This window comes from Hyla sarda, chromosome 1 (genome assembly GCF_029499605.1).
Source record: "Hyla sarda isolate aHylSar1 chromosome 1, aHylSar1.hap1, whole genome shotgun sequence".
In the NCBI taxonomy this organism is placed as follows: domain Eukaryota; kingdom Metazoa; phylum Chordata; class Amphibia; order Anura; family Hylidae; genus Hyla; species Hyla sarda.
Window position 1 is genome coordinate 481,771,855 of NC_079189.1, and position 23,854 is coordinate 481,795,708.

At 41.0% G+C, this 23,854-nt stretch overlaps 1 protein-coding gene across 2 annotated transcripts in view; it reads right to left on the minus strand.

Moving 5' to 3' along the window:
• The window catches only part of MEGF10 (multiple EGF like domains 10), a 128,063-nt gene extending 114,843 nt beyond the window's left edge, over positions 1–13,220 (minus strand). For both annotated transcript variants that reach the window (XM_056537299.1, XM_056537300.1), the window contains exon 1: positions 12,932–13,220. The gene's annotated coding sequence lies outside the window, so the exon portion shown is untranslated. The remainder of the gene's footprint in view (positions 1–12,931) is intronic.
• Between the last annotated feature and the right edge of the window lie 10,634 nt (positions 13,221–23,854).

Sequence of the window (23,854 nt, forward strand, 5' to 3'; positions counted from 1 at the left end):
AGGTCTCTGAACACTTAGGACAAACAAGGCCCTGTACACTGAGTACAAGCAGGGCTCTGTGCACTGAGGACAAGCAGGGCTCTATACACTGAGGACAAGCAGATCTCTGTACACTGAGGACAAGCAGGGCTCTGTGCACTGAGCACAAGCAGGGCTCTGTGCACTGAGGACAAGCAGGGCTCTGTGTACTGAGGACAAACAGGGCTCTGATCACTGATGATAAGCAGATCTCTGAGCACTGAGGACAAGCAGGGATCTGTACACTGAGAACAATCATTGCTCTGTACATTGAGGACAAGCATATCTCTGTGCACTGAGGACAAGCAGGGCTCTGTGCACTGAGGACAAACAGGGCTCTGTGTACTGAGGACAAGCAGGGCTACGTACACTGAGGACAAGCAGGGCTCCGTACACTGAGGACAAGCAGGGCTCTGTGCACTTTGGACAAGCAGGGCTCCGTGCACTTTGGACAAGCAGGGCTCTGTGCACTTTGGACAAGCAGGGCTCTGTGTACTGAGGACAAGCAGGGCTCTGTGCACTGAGGACAGGCAGGGCTCTGTGTACTGAGGACAAGCAGGGCTCTGTACACTGAGGACAAGCAGGGCTCTGTGCACTGAGGACAAGCAGGGTTCTGTACACTGAGGACAAGCAGGGCTCTGTGCACTGAGGACAAGCAGGGCTCTGTGCAGTGAGGACAAGTAGGGCTCTGTGTACTGAGGACAAGCAGGGCTCTGGCACTGTGACTCTTCTACACAGGAGACTAACTGACAAGCCAGGAGCCTACGCAGAGCCTTGCTTCTCCTGCCCCACTTTCTGTAATTTGTTTCCACACAGAGTAATTTTCTCCCAAAAAATAAAAAAACATTTTAAACAATGTATATTACAAATATACATATAATGTTATTATTTGCATTATGTAAAAAAGTTTTTCCAAATAACAGGTACACTTTAAAGTTTAGGCTTCTCCTTGGATAGGCCATATCTCATCTACATGGAACCCTGTGAGTGTGAATACGTGGAAAAGGACTACTGGGGCTAACTGGTTTTGAGTGGGATTTCCAAAATGTACAGTAGCAAGTTGCATGCACTCAGATTTTACACCTAAAAAGATGTAACTTTTTCGCAATAAATCATTTTTGCTTTCGAACATCATAAATCCTAATAAAGGAGTCAATAGAAACAGATCAGTAATGATTTGATGAATTGATGCGACGGGGTGCGGGTTTGCACTGTCAGGCATAGTACAATCATTCATTTCCTTCCATTATATGAATAATAAATGATCTCCGTTTTGTGATATGATTCTCAAATGCCAATGGCTCTTATTTAACATTCCTATCAATTTCTCTGTGGGCACGTTAGATAAAATCATTGTGTACAGCAAATCATGTTTTATATTGAAAAACTAATTTACATAATCAATGATCAGAAACTCTATTGTGCGCATCTCAATGTTTACAACAGACTCGTGTTTTGCTCAGCGGCTCTATAAAAAGTGTTCATTTCATTTAGCATGATCTGCAATACTAAAGCTAATATAATAAATGCACTATCAATGTTATTTATTTTATTTTTTACTTAAGGCAGTGTCTTCAGAACAGTGAGTCTCCAGTTGTAGCAAAACTACAACTTTCAGAATTTTTACTAACAACCTGTTAGTGTTTGAATTTATGCTGAGAAGCAACTAGATCAAAATACAAATTGTGGATGTGCGGCTGTGTTTCTTATTCTCTATTTTTGTTTTACAATTGTAGTCTGTCCCCTCTTTTATAGCCAGCACTCTGCTCCACCCATTCGGCCAAGGCCTTTTTAATTAGTAGGAGACTGCATAAGGGTTTCCTCCTAGCATTCTCCCGGTCCTCTGGCAGGCAGCACTTGGTAGGTGTTCACAGTGGTGTGGTTGCACTGCAGCAGTCATTGTTACTGTGATGCTTTGTCTGTGGGGTGGGGTGGCCCGGAGCCAGGGGCTTGGTCGGGCAGCACTGGGGCTTCCTGGCCACTGGGTCGCTCCCCCTGTGGGCATGGTGTTGCGGTGGTGGTGGTGGCCGTCGCCCGGCGCTACGCCGATGTTGGGTTAGGGACCCACTCTAAATAGGGGGCCTTGACGTGGCGAGTAGGCTTTGTACTTTTTGATCAAAATGTATACTAACAACCTGTTAGTGTTTGAATTTATGCTGAGAAGAAAGTAGATCAAAATACAAATTGTGGATGTGCAGCTATGTTTCTCTATTTTTGTTTTACCACTTTCAGCATGCCAAAACAGCTAAAGGGTACATTCATACGTACAGGATCCTGCGCAGATTTGATGCGCAGTATTTGTAACTGCAGATTAGAAGCTGTGCTCAGTCATTTAGTTTACATTGAAATCTGCAGCAGAAAATCCTGTGCATCAAATCCTGTGGATCAACTCTGTGTACATGTGAACGTTAGTGTTGAGCGGCATAGGCCATATTCGAATTCGCGAATATTCGCGAATATATGGACGAATATTCGTCATACATTCGCGAATATTCGCATATTCGTTATATCCTCGTTTTATTTTCGCATATGCGTAAATTCGCGTATGCGAAAATTTACAGATGTGAAAATTAGCATATACAAAATTAGCATAAGGTAAAATTTGCATATACTAAAATTCGCATATGCTAATTTTCGCATATGCGAATTTTCGCACGCCAGTCTCACACAGTAGTATTAGAGCCTTCTTTACACCACACAAGCTGGAAGCAGAGAGGGGTGATCACTGTGATGTGTACTGTGAAGAAAAAAAACAAAACAAAACAAAAAAAAACGAATATTCGTAATTACGAATATATAGCGCTATATTCGCGAAATTCGCGAATTCGCGAATATGCGATATTCGCGAATAATATTCGAATTGCGAATATTCGCGAGCAACACTAGTGAACGTACCCAAAGGCTGTATTACTTTGTACTGCAGTAAAAGAGACTAAATAGAGAGAGTGGGGGAGAGTTATCCAAACCTGTCCAGAGGAAAAGCCCAAATCACTTGTTTCCTTTTTACGAGGACTTTTCAAAAATTAAAGAAGTGGTCTGATTGGTTGCTATGGGCAACTCAGCAACTTTCCCTCTAGACAGGTTTAGATTGACTCCTATATATAGATATGAATTAAAACAAGTATTATTGAATTTAATACAATTCCAGCTCATCACTGAAACACATAGGCCCAGATCTACTAATACTTTCTAGTTCTTAAAGGGAATATGTCATCAGTGTCCCCCACACTACCCTGTTGGTATAGACTGGTAGTGCAGGTGACACTGATCATAATTAAACTCTCCTACCCCTGATTTGCGGCCCCGTTCTCCTCGGGCAGTAGGCTTGGTGCACGGGTGGCACTCCAAGAGCACGCTGAAGGCCCGGCTGTGAGCAGGCTTGAAGAAGCATCAGCGGTGATGTCAGCATGCTCCTGGTGAGCCGTCCATGCACCAAGCCTGTCCTCCGAACGAGGAGGATAACGGGTCACAGATCAGGGATAGGCAAGTATCACTATCATCAGTGTCAACCACGCTACCAGTCTGTACCAACAGGTTAGTGTGGGTGACCCGGATAAGGGTTTCTTTTTTAACAATGAGTATGCAGGCCTCAAATGAACCAGATTTATTATAGCGGCCCATGCTGCAGGATTACTCATTTACATGAGATGATTATTGGGCAAAGCGTTTGTAGGAAAGCCCATTACCTATAATCGGCTCATGTAAAAGCCCGGTAATCAGCTGATGAACTACAGTTTTCTCATTCATCAGATTATTATTGGGAATGATGACATTTTTTGTATGGGCAATAAAAGCCTTAATGGCCACACATTGCCCTTTGTAAACAAGTGATGTGCGACCGACAATGATAAGTTTAAGTGGCTGCATGAATGGTCAATTCTTGGAAATCTGACTGCCCATGCATAGGGCCCCATGTTTACACCAGCTATTAGTAGACTTACTTTACTCCAAATTGCTATAGTTTTGGTGTAATTTTTGGCATGCCCTTTTTCTGCTTAGCAACGCTTCCTTATCTTATCTTGCGGGGAAAAAAACTATAATTCTGGTGCATTTGCAATAGTAAATCTGCCCCATTATATGCATTTAGGATTGATTATGTTTACAACCCTGGGTGGGAGTCCATTTCTTAGAGTACAAGCAGAAGCCTCTGAAAGTATTTTATTCTCTGATTCTCTGATATTGTAATACAATATCCCATGTAGGATAGAAGGCTTCATGATCCTGGAAGCTTCACCTTACATTTTTTGCATGAGATCCATGAGAACTGGGTGTTGGTGAAATTGTTTACATAGGCACGTTCCTATATATATATATGCAGAGATTTCTTTGACAGTGCCATAAATATATTGAGACACATAATCGCATTCTCAGAGATCTCTGATTATTGGATTCAGTTTTTAATAGTTCGATCAATAACACTATTAGCTGTAAGAATATATTAGAATACCTTCCAATCATATACTGCATCTAGGATATAGAAATAGGAAATACTTGCGTATGTTTACCAATAATTTCACAGTACGTCTAATAAGTCATGATAAATGTAATGCAATGTAGGTAAATGTTCACACTAGTTAACAGCATTGTTTAAATTCTATAAGACAGAAATCCATAGGGAAAGCCGACTAATGCTAGAGGTCTATTGATTCGAGTTAACATTCATATTCCTCAACAGGCATAAATGTTCATTTTCATTTATCTTCATGCATAATGCCTTAGTTATAATTTATTATGGACTTTTCTACAATAACCATTTTGGAGAAAATAAAAATGAAAGTGAAGCAACACATTCCACTTAATAGGAAGAAATGCCAGCTGTTCTCGGCACCTACATTGCAAGTGGGCGATCAGCACATTGTCCATGTATTGGTTTTATGTTTAGAAGCTTTGATTCCCAGACATCCTCTTACTTAACAGAAATCATTTCCCTTTATACTCCCGTTCCATCAACTGGTCACTTGATCACTTGAATGGCCTTTAATAGGGTACTTTGGCAAAAAAAAAAAAATAATAATTCTGAATATGTCCAGGCTACCACAATTAAAAAAATAACCCTAGTATCACTGTCCAGGTTTCAGCTGTGACCCTGAGCGGTAATATGACAGAATGTGCCCGGGCACCAGGGAGAGGACCGTGAATATGTCATATTGCTGCTCAGCCGAGGCAGGACACAGCCCTGGCCAGCAATTAGCTGAGCTGCAGTGTTGTGTGTCGGGCCCTAAAGGAATGAATTGGTTTGCAGCGGAGACCGGAACAGTTTACCAGAGATGCTGGTGGAGCAGCCGGAGCTAAGCCAAGGTTTTTGTTTTTTTCTAAATGTGGCAGCCGGAGCCTATTCACTAGAGTACCCCTCTAAAGACCTTCAGACAACCGAACTAAGGACTGGATGCAGGAGGCTCCAGTAAAATGAAGAGTATATATTGCTTTAGGGCCCTATTACATCAGTAAACATTGGCCAAACAATCTGGTTAATAGGCCCAGTAATCAGCTTGTTCCTCAGCTTATCAAATTGTTCTGGACGGTTACAAAATCCTCATTCATTGATCACACATCTCCCCGTGTAATAGAGCCAATGTACAGCCAATGAATATGGAAGAAATGGGGCCCACAAAAGGATTGTTCATGTAGCCCTGCCTGCATGGTAGTAAAGCTTTGTTATAAGCTCCTTAATCCAGTATCAATCAGCACTTGCTTGGGGCACATTTGAATAATCTGGCGGACATTATTACCGCTCCGAAATGTCCGTCTCATAGATGTCAATGCATTTCCAAGCGGAATCCGCAATAAGAATAGACAAGTCTATTCTATCTGCAGATGCCGGAATCAGGATTTCAATGGCAGAAACACCTGCCGGAGAAATTCAGCCATGTGCACGGTGCAGCACAATCCCATTGAAATCATTGAATTTCTGTGCGGAATATTCCGGCGGAATTCTGTACAGACATTTAGCTGTGTGAGCATTAATACTACCCATGGTAGTAACGTGATACTACTACCAAACTTAACTGTATTCTAATGGTCTCATATTAGCATTATTTGGTATAAACAGACAATAAAATGTACTGAAACAGAAATATGATGCTGTTTACACAGCAATATAACAAGATAAATGCCTTCCTCTGGATCAACACAATGCCTGTTCATGTACACAACACCAGTTGTGATAGAGGAAGAGCCAGGTATTGCATGGTGCCCCAGGGGCATCATGGTGCCCCAGAACACAGCAACAGGACCTGGCACCTTTACAGTAGGAAAGGCAAACTCATGTCAGCCTGCTCAATGATGATTTACAAAGCAGTAAACATATTAGCCAAATCATAGCACTGTTTAAGAATTATAGAATGTTTTACCCGCCCTCACACCAAGTTTCTAGAAGGCAGAAATGGCATCAGGGTTACTCCATTTTCTGGGGTTTCCATTGGGTAATAAGGTTGGAGGTCACTATCTAGAATCCACTACAGGGTAGCATGGAGGTATAACCCGCTGCTGACATAATAAAAGGAGTATGTATGTATTCATTGATGAAGACATTTCTAAACAATGGAAATGATCATTTTAGCATTATCCCATACTATATACACCCCAAACAGCATAAAATACAAAACATGTGTTTAGTATGAGATTTCATTTAAACCCTAAATAAATATACCAAAGAGCAAAGTACAGTAGAAAGCATCTTGTGACAGTTCCCAGACATCAGAGTTAGCATATTCAGCCACAAAGTGCCCCTCCCTGACAACTGCAAATTACTTACAGCAGTTAAGAAAGAAGGCATCAAATGAATAGTCCCATGGAATACAAGATATTCTGATGTGTAGTATTGACCATTTTAACACATCTAAATTTTAGGTAACAGATCACAAATTTCAGCCCACCGCATGGTGTCAGGATTGCTGAATACACCAAAAATAGTTTAATCCTTAACTTAAATAGGCACTGTCAGATAAAAAAACTTTTGATATGTTGTAAAGCATGTATAACCAATAGGTTTCGCAATTGCTTTCCTTAGAACATTTCCAGTATTTCATACTAAAAAAGCCAGTCAAACAACTGCCCCCCCTGCCTGCTTGGACACATACTAGTGCTGCTGTGTCCATGCATCATCACCTATGTCATGGACACACTTCCTTGATTGACAGCTGTGAGCGCAGGGCTCACACCTGGAGGAAAAATCCTCCCGCTGTCAGCTTGTGTCCCGCTACTGTCAGTGAGGACAAGCTGGGAGTTGTAGTTTTGCTAATGCTAGGGGAGATGTGAGCAGACAGCATACTGAGGGAGGGGGTGGAGACTGCACAGTGAGGCCACACCCCTCCCTTTGAGAGGAATTCAGACTAGTGAGCTAAATTAAAAGTGCAATAAAAAATAAATAAAGGTGCTAGACACATAAAAATGATGTAGATGTACATGGTCAGGATTAGGTACTGTGTGATATATTAAAAAAAAATGTTTTTTTATTGGATCTGACGGGTACGCTTTAAAGGGGTACTCCGCCCCTAGACATCTTATCCCCTTTCCAAAGGATAGGGCATAAGATGTCTGATTGCAGGGGACCTGCCGCTGGGATCCCACGATCTCTGTGCAGCACCTGGCATTCGTTTAGAACGGCAGGGATTGTGACGTCACAGCCATGCCCCCTCATGATGTCACGCCACATCCCCTCAATGCAAGCCTATGGGAGGGGGCGTGGCAGCTGCCACGCCCCTCCCATAGACTTGCATTGATGGGGTGTGGTGTGATGTCACAAGGGGCGTGTCCGTGACATCACGACCCCCGCCGCTTGCTCCAAGCATTCAGAACAAAATGTTCCGAATGCTGGGGCAGTGGAGTACCCCTTTAAAGAGGATTTTACAGAAAAGAGCTGCATTCCCAACTATAAAGGGGGTGGACAAACTGCATAACCCCTTCTAAGCCAGGGAAGCATGCTAACCATTGGCTCAGCTTCTCTAATCACTGTCTGTCAACTGATGTGGCTATGGGATTCTGCATGCAGGAAGTACAGGAATATGTGGGGCTTATTCTCATCAATAGGAAACAATGTAATATATTTAGTCTTTCTAGCGCCTCTCCACTCTGACTCATGGAAGGAGGCCATTCAGGGAGGGCCCTTTTTGACATCCATATGACTTATAGGGCATATAGAGAAATGTTTGGATGGGACAACCCCATTTAGTAATTAGTAAACAAAATATGGAGACATAAATGAGGAGCGACTTCACTACTGAACAATGAAAAATAAAATGTGCTATAATATATATTGGGCATGTACTTGGCTTTCTGCTAATTTCATGCAGAAGACAAAAGAAATCTGTGATGTAAAATATGATACAGATTCCCGTTGTCAGGAATGGGATTTTACTAATTATGTCTTTGACAAGCTTCTTAAAAGGGGTACTCCGGTGAAAAACAGTTTTTTTTGTTTTTTTTTTGTTTTTTGTTTTTTTATATCAACTGGCTCCAGAAAGTTAAACAGATTTGTAAATTAATTCTATTAAAAAAAATCTTAATTCTTCCAGTACTTATCAGCTGCTGTATACTACAAAGGAAGTTGTGTAGTTCTTTCCAGTGCTCTCTACTGACACCTCTGTCTGTATCAGGAACTGTACAGAGTAGGGGCAATTCCCCATAGCAAACCTCTCCTGCTCCGGACAGTTCCTGACACAGTCAGAGGTGGCAGCAGAGAGCACTGTGGTCAGCCTGTACAAAAACTACACAACTTTCTCTGTGGTATACAGCAGCTGATAAGTACTGGAAGGATTAGGATTTTTTAATAGAAGTAATTTACAAATCTGTTTAACTTTCTGGCACCAGTTGATTTGAAGAAAAAAAAAATGTTTTCCATTGGAGTAATCCTTCTGCATGTGTTTAAAAACTGCGGAATCCTGCACCGAACCAATGCAGATGCAGAATTCATGCAGATAGGTGGATTTTCCGCTGTGTGAGCGTGGCCTTTTTCTGGACTTTGGCTGTGGAGTGCAAGAGTCCCAGGTGGCTGCGGAGTAAAGATGCGGAATCATGCGGAATCCGTGCAAACATCCACACATATTCTGCCCAAATTCCGCATCAACTTCGCATCTGGTTAACATCTACAGAATTCTGCACTGAACTAATGCGGATGCAGAATTCTTGCAGATAGGCAGATTTTCCGCCGTGTGAACGTGGCCTTAGGCTATGTTCACACGCCAAAATTTCTGCATGGAATTCTGCATGAAAATTCTGCATGAATTTATAGCCAATACACTTGGAATGGAATTCCGCTGTCCCATTCACACAGCAAAATTTCTGCTGCAGAATTTCTGCTGCAGGAATTCCATTGAAGTCAATGGGCAATAACTGTTTGCAGAATTCACTGCAGAATTTTCATGCAGAATTCCGTGCAGAAAATCTGCCGTGTGAACATAGCCTTAGTGTCTATGTTCTGTTTTAGGAACTTATTTATTTTGCAAGACACAAAAGTAAGGTCTTTGCATCACCAATTAAAAAAAAATTATAATGTTTGTAAACAGAACACAGGTCACTTGTAGACTACAATCGGACCATTAAAGTAAATGGGCCTGTCATGGGTACACCACAGTATATGTCAGCATACCTTTCTGCCTGTATCCCTATACCACAAATGTGCTGGACTTTTCTCATATGAACATAGCCTTCATTGTGAGACTGCAAAAGAAATAATATTGCCACAGCAAAGAACTATCCCTATAAAACAGTGTTTCCCAACCAGTGTGTCTGCAGCTGTTGCAAAACAACAATTCCCAGAATGCCCAGACACCCTGGTTGGGAAACACTGCTATAAAAAAAAAAAAAAACCCTGGTTGGGAAACACTGCTATAAAATAAAGAAGAATAATCAGCTAAACTGAGTTTTATGATTGAGGGAATTAAAGGGGTACTCTGGTGGAATTTTTTTTTTTTTTAAATCAACTGGTGCCCGAAAGCTAAACAGATTTGTAAATTACTTCTATTTAGAAATCTTAATCCTTACAGTACTTATCAGCTGCTGTATACTACAGAGAAAGTTCTTTTCTTTTTTTTTAATTTCTTTTCTGTCTGACCACACTGCTCTCTGCTGACACCTCTGTCCATTTGGGGAACTGTCCAGAGCAGGATAGGTTTGCTGTGGGGATTTGCTCCTACTCTGGACAGTTCCTGACATGGAAGCAGAGAGCACTGTGGTCAGACAGAAAAGAAATTCAAAAAGAAAAGAACTTCCTGTGGAGCCTAAAGCAACTGATAAGTACTGGAAGGGATAAGATTTTGAAACAGAAGTCATTTACAAATCATTTTAACTTTCTAGAGCCAGTTGATTGAAAAAAATGTGTTTTCCACCGGAGTACCCCTTTAAGCGTGTGTTCACACGTTGCAGTAATATTTTTGTAGTTTTTGCTTTTGCTGTGAATTGTTTTGTAATCTTGTGTTTATTGGTAAATAGTCCATGTTTTGTTAGTACCTCCAAATAATCTGCCATTATTCGGATTAGAAAAACTGGAGGCCTAATGTCTTTTACACCTGCTTCCACACAACGGGTGTCTCTAATTCACTTTCCATGCCTTGCTCAAGAGAGACACATCATGTTTTTGCCAAAAAAATGGAAAAAAAAGTTTTTCCGCAGCTTACTGGACAGGCAGTGGGCTGCGGCTGGAGCCTGTGCTCCTGTGACGGAATCTACAGCTGTCGTCCAGCAGGTGTAAACACAAACACACAATGGCAAGATAGTAGATCTCATGTCTTCAATGTCGCTATCAATGTTATATTGGACTGTAGAATCCGAATCATATATGTTAGCCCTATGCAGGCCTAAAATAGTCATAAAATAAGCAAAAACCTGCTTATCCTCCAAGAAGCTGCAGTACAGTACACCACCAGCTGTATTGGTATGCTGCCCATGCGTGGTGTACTTTTTCTTAAAGGGATTGTACATATTCATCTACCCACAAACTCTGTATATAAACAAAAGAGATGCAACTATATTCGGTGGTGGGAACACGCTTTAGGTAGATATTATCAATGCAAACCACGTATTGTAGGATGTGTTTAGGGTAATCATTTTTACTAGATACAGAAAAAAAAATGAAAAATTAAAAAATAACTATGTTTCCTACAAACCGGGATTGAAATAATTTTGGAAATGGAAAATGCGTAAACTAGGATCAACAATGAGGGTTATTGTGTCCTACAGCCACTAAATACTTTGCACGTTGAAATTAAACTCCGCCATCCAGCGTATAGATCTGTAATAAGATTTATGGCGCGGTGCTGACCGCAGTTCCATCTATCACTTTTACAACAATCAATGCATCGCATTAGCAGAAGATATACGTCAGCAGGAACCGGCGCTGCCCCCTATATATAACACCATGCTTTATTTTCTGCCTATAGGATACGGGAATACGTAAACAGCATTCACAACCTCATATATAAGGGATGTATGGTATATAGTACTGACACACAAAAACATTGAGCCATGTATGTATGCCAAATCATCAGGATGTCAAGTCATAGAATACAGTGGACAAACAAATGAGATCCAGTGTTTCTTAACCAGGGTGCCTCCAGCTGTTGCAAAACTACAACTTCCAACATGCTGGGAGTTGATTTTTTTAAACAGCTGGAGGCTCCTTGGTTTAGAAACACAAAATTAAATGATTCATGAAGTATACAATAAACACATCAAACCGACTTGTCCTATGCATCCTAATAGTATGAGTGAAAATCAAATTGAGAGAATGCCAAAGGCTGTCCGGGCATGCTAGGAGTTGTAGTTTTGCAACAGCTGGAGGCACACTGGTTGAGAAACCCTAAATTAAATGATCCATAAAGTATACAATAAACACATCAAAATCGACTTGTCCCATGCATTGCAATAGAATGAGTGAAAACCGAATGCAAAACTACAACTCCCAGCATGCCCGGACAGCCTTTGGCCTTTGTCGTTTTGCAACAGCTGGAGGCAGAATGGTTGAGAAACACTAAAGTAAATGATCCAAAAAGTAAACGATCAGCACGTCAAATCGACTCGTCCCATGTATCTTAATAAATTGAGTGAAAACTGAATGCAAAACTACAACTCCCAGCATGCCCAGAAAGCCTTTGGCTGTCCGGGCATGCTGGGAGTTGTCGTTTTGCAACAGCTGGAGGCAGAATGGTTGAGAAACATTAAAGTAAATGATCCAAAAAGTAAACGATAAGTACATCAAATCGACTTGTCCCATGTATCTTAATAAATTGAGTGAAAACTGAATGCAAAACTACAACTCCCAGCATGCCCAGAAATCCTTTGGCTGTCCGGGCATGCTGGGAGTTGTCGTTTTGCAACAGCTGGAGGCAGAATGGTTGAGAAACACTATTGTAAATGATCCAAAAAGTATATAATAAACACATCAAATCGACTTGTCCAATGCATCCTAATAAAATGAGTGAAAACCGAATGCAAAACTACAACTCCCAGCATGCCCAGACAGCCTTTGGCTGTCCGGGCATGCTGGGAGTTGTAGTTTGCAACAGCTGGAGGCAGATTGGTGGAAAAACACTAAAGTACATGATCCATAAAGTATACAATAAACACATCAAATCGACTTGTCCCATGCATCCTAATAAAATGAGCGAAAACCGAATGCAAAACTACAACTCGCAGCATGCCCGGACAGCCAAAGGCTGTCCGGGCATGCTGGGAGTTGTAGTTTTGCAACAGCTGGAAGCAGACCATAATGTATACAATAAACACATCACACTTGTCCCATGTATCCTAATAGAAGGAGTGAAAGCCAAATTGAGCGAATACATTTTCCACCTCTCTAACAATGTGTAAAAAGTTAACACAGAGGATAAAAAACTAATAAATATTCATTACAAAAGCATAAGTAAGAACCCAGTGAAGCTTAACCCAGTACATAGTGAATGGTTACAATGTTTCTTACCCCAGTTACTGACTTTGATGATAGTCCTCGACTTTCTGGATCATTGAGATCCTGCCGAAATGTTCAAAATTTTCATAAACTTTCCACCATAAAAAACAAAACAAACAAAAAAAAAAAAAACGGAATAAGTAGACGATAAAATATGAAGCCCCCAAGAAGTGTGTTCTGCGGTGAGAAAGCTCCTGTCGGTCCTAAGACTTGATGATCTGTGTCCTGAGAAGCAGCCTCCAGTCCTCAGTGCATTGCTCAGAGCTCACTGCCTGTTGTCACTGTTCTTCCCAGTCCCATTCAGAGAGGCTGTGAGGGTTGAGGAGGGGGTGGGGAGGCCAAGCATCATTCACTGGCTGCCTGCTATTGCCCTATTGTTGTATGTGCTGAGAAAAGTACCAAAGGGGTTTCAACGCTCCATCACAGTTTCTTAAAAAGCAAAAATGCTGAAATCATGGAAACTGGCGTAACTAGGCTGAATTGGGTATTCACTGTTACTTACGGTGGCTCGCCATAGGCTATGGGACTTTTTTTTTTTTAAATAACATTCTATGTTTACTTTAACGAGTTATAGATTTAACTCTATAGTATTTATACACAGTATTGTACACAAGTGAGTCCACTCCTCGTATGTTTGCAAATATTTTCTTCTACCTTTTCACGTGACAACACTGAAGAAATGACACTCTGCCACAATGTAACGTAGTCAGTGTACAGTCTGTATAACAGTGTTTAGTGTTGTGTATCCTCAAAATAACACTAAAGGGGTACTCTGCCCCTAGACATCTTATCACCTTTCCGCTGGGGACCCCCGAGATCTCCCTGCTGCACCCGTGGTTGGCTTAGAGTGTCAGGTGCAGCGCCGGAGGCTCGTGACATCACGGCAGCGCCCCGCTTGTGACGTCACGGTCACGCCCCCTCAATGCAAGTCTATGGGAGGGGGGGTGACGGCCGTTGAGGGGGCATAGCTGTGACGTCACAAGCGGGGCGTGAATGTGATGTCATGAGCCTCCGCATCGCCAGTCATCCGGCACGGAGCGAAGTTTGCTCCGTGCACCAGATGTCTGGGGTGCCACAGCCAAGATCGTGGGGGTCCCCAGAGGCGGGACTCCCACGATCACACATCTGATCCCCTATCCTTTGGATAGGGGATAATGTGGTGTCCCAGTACTGCATCCTATCTGGTACCTTTGTATAAAGGTCCACATAGCCAGAGTCCCTAGGACGTCGGGGTTCTTCTTAACTAGCCCGCCCCTAGTCACCTCTCATCTAGGTATTAGTTATCTAATAATTCCTCAGGATTTGTATATATATATAGGATTGTATAGGTGTATATATTAATGGTTAATTACCTATGCATAACGTAACAGGACCTGCGGATCACGTGACCGAGTGAACTCTATGGTTTTATGCTTGAGGACCTTTGGAGGCCCCTGTGACGTTTATCTCCCATCACTCCTTGTAACGGTGAGTGGCAGTTGATTGGACCAGTAAAAACGGCTCTGCTCCTGCCCATATAAGGGATTGGCGGCCATTGCTCACTCTCTTTCCTCGTGGGCTGTTGATGGAGAAGGATCTGCGCTGCTGTCATCAGTGAGTTTAGGCCTGAGCCTTGCGGCGACGGCTGATATCTGCTAAATTGTGAGTGTGTCAATCCCTAAACACTCTGCAAAATCACCGGACCCTATCCCCCTAAATCCGGACGGATCTTCGCAATATTCCCTAATTCAGAGACATGTCAAGACAAATCAAGGTCCGCAACAACTGTCAGTCATTGCACTAGATAGAGACTGTATTCCTGAGACTGTTACTGTTCATTGGATGTACCACAAGCATTTACGTAAAGTTATCCAAGTTCAAGTTCAAGTACCTTGTGGACCTTCAGTCATTTTATTCATGCACCTATCGTTACTGGGAAGGGCGGCTATAGGGCGGAGAATTACCTCAGCATACTAGCCCTAAGCCTGGCGTCACGAACTATAGGGATAACATCAACCCCTCATCTACCGAAACAACACCCCAACTACCATACACCCCCCAAGGGCTACCACAATAAGATGTCTAGGGGCGGAGTACCCTTTAATGTCTAAACCTTGGCAACAAAAGTGAGTATACTCCTAAATGGAAATGTCCAAATTGGGCCCAAAGTTTCAATACTTTGTGTGGCCACGATTATTTTTCAGCACTGCCTTAAGTCTTTTGGGCATGGAGTTCACCGGAGCTTCACAGGTTGTTTCCACTCCTCCATGACCACGGATGTTACAGCCTAGTGCTCCCCCACCTTCTGTTTGATGATGCCCCACAGATACTCAATAGGGTTAAGGTCTGGAGACATGTCTGGCCAGTCCATCACCTTTACCCTCAGCTTATTTAGCAAGGCAGTGGTCATCTTGAAGGTGTGTTTTGGGGTCCATATTATGTTGTAATACTGTCCTGTGGCATCATCTCTAGAGGGAGGTGATCATGCTCCTCTTCAGAATGTCACATTACATGTTTGTATTCATGTTGTCCTCAATGAACTGTAGCTCCCCAGTGCCAGCATTTATGTGGGCCTAGACCATGACACTCCCACCACCATGCTTGACTGTAGCCAAGACACACTTGTCTCTGTACTCCTTACTTGGTTGCCACCACCTACGCTTGACACCATCTGAACCAGAAAAGTTTATCTTGGTCTCATCGGACCACAGGACATGGTTCCAGTAAACCATGTCCTTAGTCTACTTGTCTACTTGACCTTCTGGAATGACAGCCAGGCAGACCAATTTGATGCAGTGTGCTGTATATGGCTGGCCCCATACCCCCTCAACCTCTGCAGCAATGCTAGCAGCACTTATACATCTGTCTCCCAAAGACAAACACTGGATATGATGCTGAGCACGTGCACTCAACTACTTTGATCAACCATAGTGAGAGGCCTGTTCATAGTGGAACTTGTCGTGTGAAACCGCTGTATGGTCTTGCCCACCATGCTGCAGCTCAGTTTCAGGGTCTTGACAATCTTCTTATAGGCCATCTTTATGTATAGCAACAATTCTTTTTTAGATCCTCAGAGAGTTCTTTTGCCATGAGGTGACATGACCAATGACCAGTATTAGAGCATGTAAGAGTGATAACACAAAATTTAAAGGGGTACTCCGGTGGAAATATATATATTTTTTTCAAATCATCTTGGCCCAGAAAGTTAAACAGATTTGTGAATCACTTCTATACAAAAATCTTAACCCTTCCATTACTTTTCAGTTGCTATATGCTCCAGAGGAAGCACATTATTTTTGAATTTATTTTCTGTCTAACCACAGTGCTCTCTGCTAACACCTCTGTCCATATCAGGAACTGTCCGGAGCAGGAGAGATTTGCTATAGGGATTTGCTTCTAATCTGTGGTCAGACAGAAAAGAACTATGCTGTACAGCTGTGAACTCGTGGAATGCCCAGCTCTCCCTCTATGAGCAGTGCTCGGATCCCACACCCAGCCTGGTGCACGCAATGAATCCAAAAGCAAGACGATGATCCAGCACAAATGCAGTAAAATTCTTTATTCTTTATTCGCATGCGCTCTCTTCCTCTGTAACTTCTGTACATTGCCACCCGCGGACTTAAATACTCCATTCAGAATAATGGGAAAGAAAACTTTCACCTGCCGACCGCAATAGGCAATGGCCAGTTACAAACGTAAAGTGAAACAATATAAATGTGAAACATTTCCTGTATATCAAAATATTTAAAGTAGTTCTATTTATTTTCACTAAGGGGGAAAAGATTTTTCCCCCTTAGTGAAAATAAAAATAAAACACAATTTACACAAAAAAAACAGTTCTAGCACTTACTTTCTCTCCGTATTTCAGTCAGATAAAAAAATATTGCTTTTCGACATTTGCATCTTCTGAAACAGGATCAAGTGCTGTCTCAGATCTTGCAACATTGTTGTGCAGTGGTGCCCAAAAGAGCACCCACATTAGGGGACAAGTTGTCCCCCAGTACAGTGACCCCCCCGACCTACGATGGCCCCGACATACGATCATTTCACAACCTCCAGATGTTGCAAAACTACAACTCCCAGCATGCCCGGACAGCCGTTGGCTGTCCGGGCATGCTGGGTGTTGTAGTTTTGCAACGTCTGGAGGTCCGCAGGTTGTAGACCACTGTCCTATACTTTACATTGCACGGATCCCTCAACATACGTTGGTTTCAACACTCGATGGTTCATTTGGAAGGGATTACCATTGTATGTTGAGGGACCACTGTATAATTCTCACTGAAACGGAGCGGGAGGGAACTTGGTTAAGCCAAAAGGAATTTTTTAAGTGCGGTCACACTGTGTGCAGAACGTGCAACTATGCCAAACCCTGCAAATATTTTGAAAATGGAGATGGAAGCAAGAAGTTTGAAATCAGACAATATTTAAACTGCAACATGAATAATGTAGTTTATATCATTGAATGTATACAGTGCAATTTGAAATATGTGGAACAAACCTCACGAAAATGAAAAGTTAGGGCAATGGGACATTTAAATGGTGTAAACTCGTCTTCTACAAGAAAGAAATCTGCTGCATCATTGCATTTTCAAACAGTGCATGGGGAAAATGTGAGAAGTTTCAAGATCTACAGCATGGAACATGTTAAAGGGTACCTCTCATCAAAAAAACTTTTGATATATTATAGATTAATGTATGCAAAATAACTTTACAATTGCATGTTATTAAAAAAAAAATGCTTCTTTCTATTTAATTTTCCACTTTGAAGAAATGACCACTAGGGGTCTCCCTACCAGTCCTGGCAGCAAGCATTTCAGACTCATGCTGGAGTCCTAAACACTACGAGCTGCCAGTCTGCTTTGTTCCCAAAGGAGAACACTCAGATCTGCCAGCCTGCTTTGTTCACAGCCTGTTTGGCTGTGAACAAAGCAGGCTGGCAGCTCTGAGTGTTTAGGACTCCAGCATGAGTCAGAAATGCTTGCTGACAGGACTGATCGAGAAAAATACAATAGAAAGAAGCATATTTTTCATTAACATGCTATTGGAAAGTTATTCAACATTCATTAATCTAAAATATATCAAACGTTTATTTGATGAGAGGTACCCTTTAAGTTGGGTCCACGCAAAGGCAATGTCAAAGACAAACTTGCCGCAAGAGAAACGTATTGGCAATTCACAACTTTGCCATATTTATTCAACATCTAGTTTTGAACTATAAGCAAGGATTTTATATGAATACTTTTAATATTTTGATATACAGGAAATGTTTCACATTTATATTGTTTCACTTTACGTATGTTTGTCCTTTTGTAACTGGCCATTGCCTATTGTGGTCGGCAGGTGAAACTTTTCTTTCCCATTACTCCTCCTTCTGAATGGAGTTTTTAAGTCCGCAGGTGGCAATGTACAGACGTCACAGAGGAAGAGCGCGCTTGTGCTCAAAACACGTCCGACGTCACCACCTTCATTTGTATCCCGTGTTGTCTCGAACTGAATCTCGAATAAAGCTGAGTTCTACTGCATTTGTGCTGGGTCATCGGCTTGCTTTTAGAAAAGAACTAAACAACTTCCTGTGTAGTATACAGCAGCTGATAAGTACTGGAAGGATTAAGATTTTTTAATAGAAGTAATTTACAAATCTGTTTAACTTTCTGGAGCCAGTTGATATGAAACAAATTGGTTTCCAACGGCGTACCCCTTTAATAAAAGAAATTTCCCAAAACACCCTTAATTTATTGTTAAATGATAGGTATCTACAAAATCACACAAATTGCATTTCTTTGCATACAGTATATGTAGGTTGTGCTTACTCATTTTCCATACTACCTAAGTGAGGCAGAGGTAAATAGCAATCACATATATATATATATATATAGTTACTTGTTTTGTCAACTTTTTAGGGGGTTGTTAAAGGGCTTGTCCACTGTTAGAAAAAGCTTCTTTTTTTTTTGCTAAAACAGCACCACTCCTGTCCACAGGTTGTGTCTGGTATTGCAGCTCCGCTCCATTGAAGTGAATAAGACTGAGCTGCAGTACTACACACAACCTGTGGACAGAAGTGGTGCTATTTTTGAAAAAAAAGAAGCAGAATTTTTCTAACCTTAGACAACCCCTTTAATTTAACAATAGTTACAAACAGAATTATTTGCATATAGCACAGTGATATTTCTAGGCTAACTACGAGGCCTCCCTGCGAGATTCCCAGTGCTGCTAGGATCACGCAGACATTGCCATCCCTCATAGACACCAATGTCTTCCTTGTGGATTCCGCCTAAAGAATGACCAAGATTACTCTTTTGTTGGCAGAAATTCTGTAGTGTGGACTGTGCAGCGGAATCTCTTTGAGAACAATGGAATTCTGCTGCATCGGAACTTCCGAGCAGAATTTTAAAACAAAACATTCGGTAGTGTGAACCTAGCCTAAGATTGCAGGAATGGGAAGACTTCATACAGGCGGTTTTGAGACACTAAACCCCAGCTGCATAAAGACAAGCTGGTGGTGTAAAGCTTTGTGACAGGTTCCCTTTCCAATATATAATCTACTCTATCTGATCAATTCCTAAATAGTGTTGAGCGGCATAGGCCATATTCGAATTCGCGAATATTCGCGAATATATGTACGAATATTCGTCATATTCGCGAATATTCGCATATTAGTAATATTCTCGTTTTATTTTCGCATATGCGAATATTCGCGCGTTCGAAAATTAACATATGGAAAAATTCGCATATACAAAAATAGCATAGGCGGAAATTCGCATATGCGCAAAGTAGCATATGCAAATCTTCGCATATGCGAAATTCGCACACCGGTCTCACACAGTAGTATTAGAGCCTTCTTACACCACATAAGCTGGAAGCAGAGAGGGATGATCACTGTGATGTGTACTGTGAAAACAAACAAAAAAAAACCAAACAAACAAAAAAAAAATGAATATTCGTAATTACGAATATATAGCGCTATATTCGCGAATATTCGCGAATTCGCGAATATGCAATAAAATTCGAATTGCGAATATTCGCGAGCAACACTATTCCTAAACAAGACTTTGATGCTCTCTGTTTTCTTCTTCTCTGCCATAATATTCTACACTGCCATGATATTCTACACTGCCATGATATTCTACACTGCCATCATATTCTACACTGCCATCATATTCTACACTGCCATCGTATTCTACACTGCCATCATATTCTACACTACCATCATATTCTACACTGCCATCATATTCTACACTGCCATCATATTCTACACTGCCATCATATTCTTCACTGCCATCATATTCTACACTGCCATCATATTCTACACTGCCATCATATTCTACACCGTCATGATATTCTACACTGCCATCATATTCTACACTGCCATCATATTCTACACCGCCATGATATTCTACACTACCATCATATTCTACACTACAATCATATTCTACACTGCCATCATATTCTACACTGCCATCATATTCTACACCACCATCATATTCTACACTGCCATCATATTCTACACTGCCATCATATTCTACACTACCATCATATTCTACACTGCCATCATATTCTACACTGCCATCATATTCTACACTGCCATCATATTCTACACTGCCATCATATTCTACACTACCATCATATTCTACACTGCCATCATATTCTACACTACCATCATATTCTACACTACCATCATATTCTACACTGCCATCATATTCTACACTGCCATCATATTCTACACTGCCATCATATTCTACACTGCCATCATATTCTACACTACCATCATATTCTACACTGCCATCATATTCTACACTGCCATCGTATTCTACACTGCCATCATATTCTACACTGCCATCATATTCTACACTACAATCATATTCTACACTGCCATGATATTCTACACTGCCATCATATTCTACACTGCCATCATATTCTACACCGCCATGATATTCTACACTACCATCATATTCTACACTACCATCATATTCTACACTGCCATCATATTCTACACTACCATCATATTCTACACCGCCATGATATTCTACACTGCCATCATATTCTACACTACCATCATATTCTACACTGCCATCATATTCTACACTGCCATCATATTCTACACTGCCATCATATTCTACACTACCATCATATTCTACACTGCCATCATATTCTACACTGCCATCATATTCTACACTGCCATCATAGTCTTCACTGCCATCATATTCTACACTGCCATAATATTCTACACTGCCATCATATTCTACACTGCCATCATATTCTACACTACAATCATATTCTACACTGCCATGATATTCTACACTGCCATCATATTCTACACTGCCATCATATTCTACACTACAATCATATTCTACACTGCCATGATATTCTACACTGCCATGATATTCTACACTGCCATCATATTCTACACTGCCATCATATTCTACACTGCCATCATATTCTACACTACAATCATATTCTACTCTGCCATGATATTCTACACTGCCATGATATTCTACACTACCATCATATTCTACACTGCCATCATATTCTACACTGCCATCATATTCTACACTGCCATCATATTCTACACTGCCATCATATTCTATACTGCCATCATATTCTACACTACAATCATATTCTACACTGCCATGATATTCTACACTGCCATGATATTCTACACTACCATCATATTCTACACTACCATCATATTCTTCACTGCCATCATATTCTACACTGCCATCATATTCTACACTACCATCATATTCTACACTGCCATCATATTCTACACTGCCATGATATTCTACACTGCCATGATATTCTACACTACCATCATATTCTACACTACCATCGTATTCTACACTGCCATCATATTCTACACTGCCATCATATTCTACACTACCATCATATTCTACACTGCCATCATATTCTACACTGCCATCATATTCTACACTGCCATCATATTCTACACTACCATCATATTCTACACTGCCATCATATTCTACACTACCATCATATTCTACACTACCATCATATTCTACACTGCCATCATATTCTACACTGCCATCATATTCTACACTGCCATCATATTCTACACTGCCATCATATTCTACACTACAATCATATTCTACACTGCCATGATATTCTACACTGCCATGATATTCTACACTGCCATCATATTCTACACTGCCATCATATTCTACACTGCCATCATATTCTACACTGCCATCATATTCTACACTACCATCATATTCTACACTGCCATCATATTCTACACTACCATCATATTCTACACTGCCATCATATTCTACACTACCATCATATTCTACACTGCCATCATATTCTACACTGCCATCATATTCTACACTACCATCGTATTCTACACTGCCATCGTATTCTACACTACCATCGTATTCTACACTACCATCGTATTCTACACTGCCATCATATTCTACACTGCCATCATATTCTACACTACCATCATATTCTACACTGCCATCATATTCTACACTGCCATCATATTCTACACTGCCATCATATTCTACACTACCATCATATTCTACACTACCATCATATTCTACACTGCCATCATATTCTACACTGCCATCATATTCTACACTACCATCATATTCTACACTGCCATCATATTCTACACTGCCATCATATTCTACACTGCCATCATATTCTTCACTGCCATCATATTCTACACTGCCATCATATTCTACACTGCCATCATATTCTACACCGCCATGATATTCTACACTGCCATCATATTCTACACTGCCATCATATTCTACACCGCCATGATATTCTACACTACCATCATATTCTACACTACCATCATATTCTACACTGCCATCATATTCTACACTGCCATCATATTCTACACTACCATCATATTCTACACTGCCATCATATTCTACACTGCCATCATATTCTACACTGCCATCATATTCTACACTACAATCATATTCTACACTGCCATGATATTCTACACTGCCATCATATTCTACACTGCCATCATATTCTACACCGCCATGATATTCTACACTACCATCATATTCTACACTGCCATCATATTCTACACTGCCATCATATTCTACACTACCATCATATTCTACGCTGCCATCATATTCTACACTGCCATCATATTCTACACTGCCATCATATTCTACACTGCCATCATATTCTTCACTGCCATCATATTCTACACTGCCATAATATTCTACACTGCCATCATATTCTACACTGCCATCATATTCTACACTGCCATCATATTCTACTCTACAATCATATTCTACACTGCCATCATATTCTACACTGCCATCATATTCTACACTGCCATCATATTCTACACTACAATCATATTCTACACTGCCATGATATTCTACACTGCCATGATATTCTACACTGCCATCATATTCTACACTGCCATCATATTCTACACTACAATCATATTCTACACTGCCATGATATTTTACACTGCCATGATATTCTACACTACCATCATATTCCACACTGCCATCATATTCTACACTGCCATCATATTCTACACTGCCATCATATTCTACACTGCCATCATATTCTACACTACAATCATATTCTACACTGCCATGATATTCTACACTGCCGTGATATTCTACACTACCATCATATTCTACACTGCCATCATATTCTACACTGCCATCATATTCTACACTGCCATCATATTCTACACTGCCATCATATTCTACACTACCATCATATTCTACACTGCCATCATATTCTACACTGCCATCATATTCTACACTACCATCGTATTCTACACTGCCATCGTATTCTACACTACCATCGTATTCTACACTACCATCGTATTCTACACTGCCATCATATTCTACACTGCCATCATATTCTACACTACCATCATATTCTACACTGCCATCATATTCTACACTGCCATCATATTCTACACTGCCATCATATTCTACACTACCATCATAT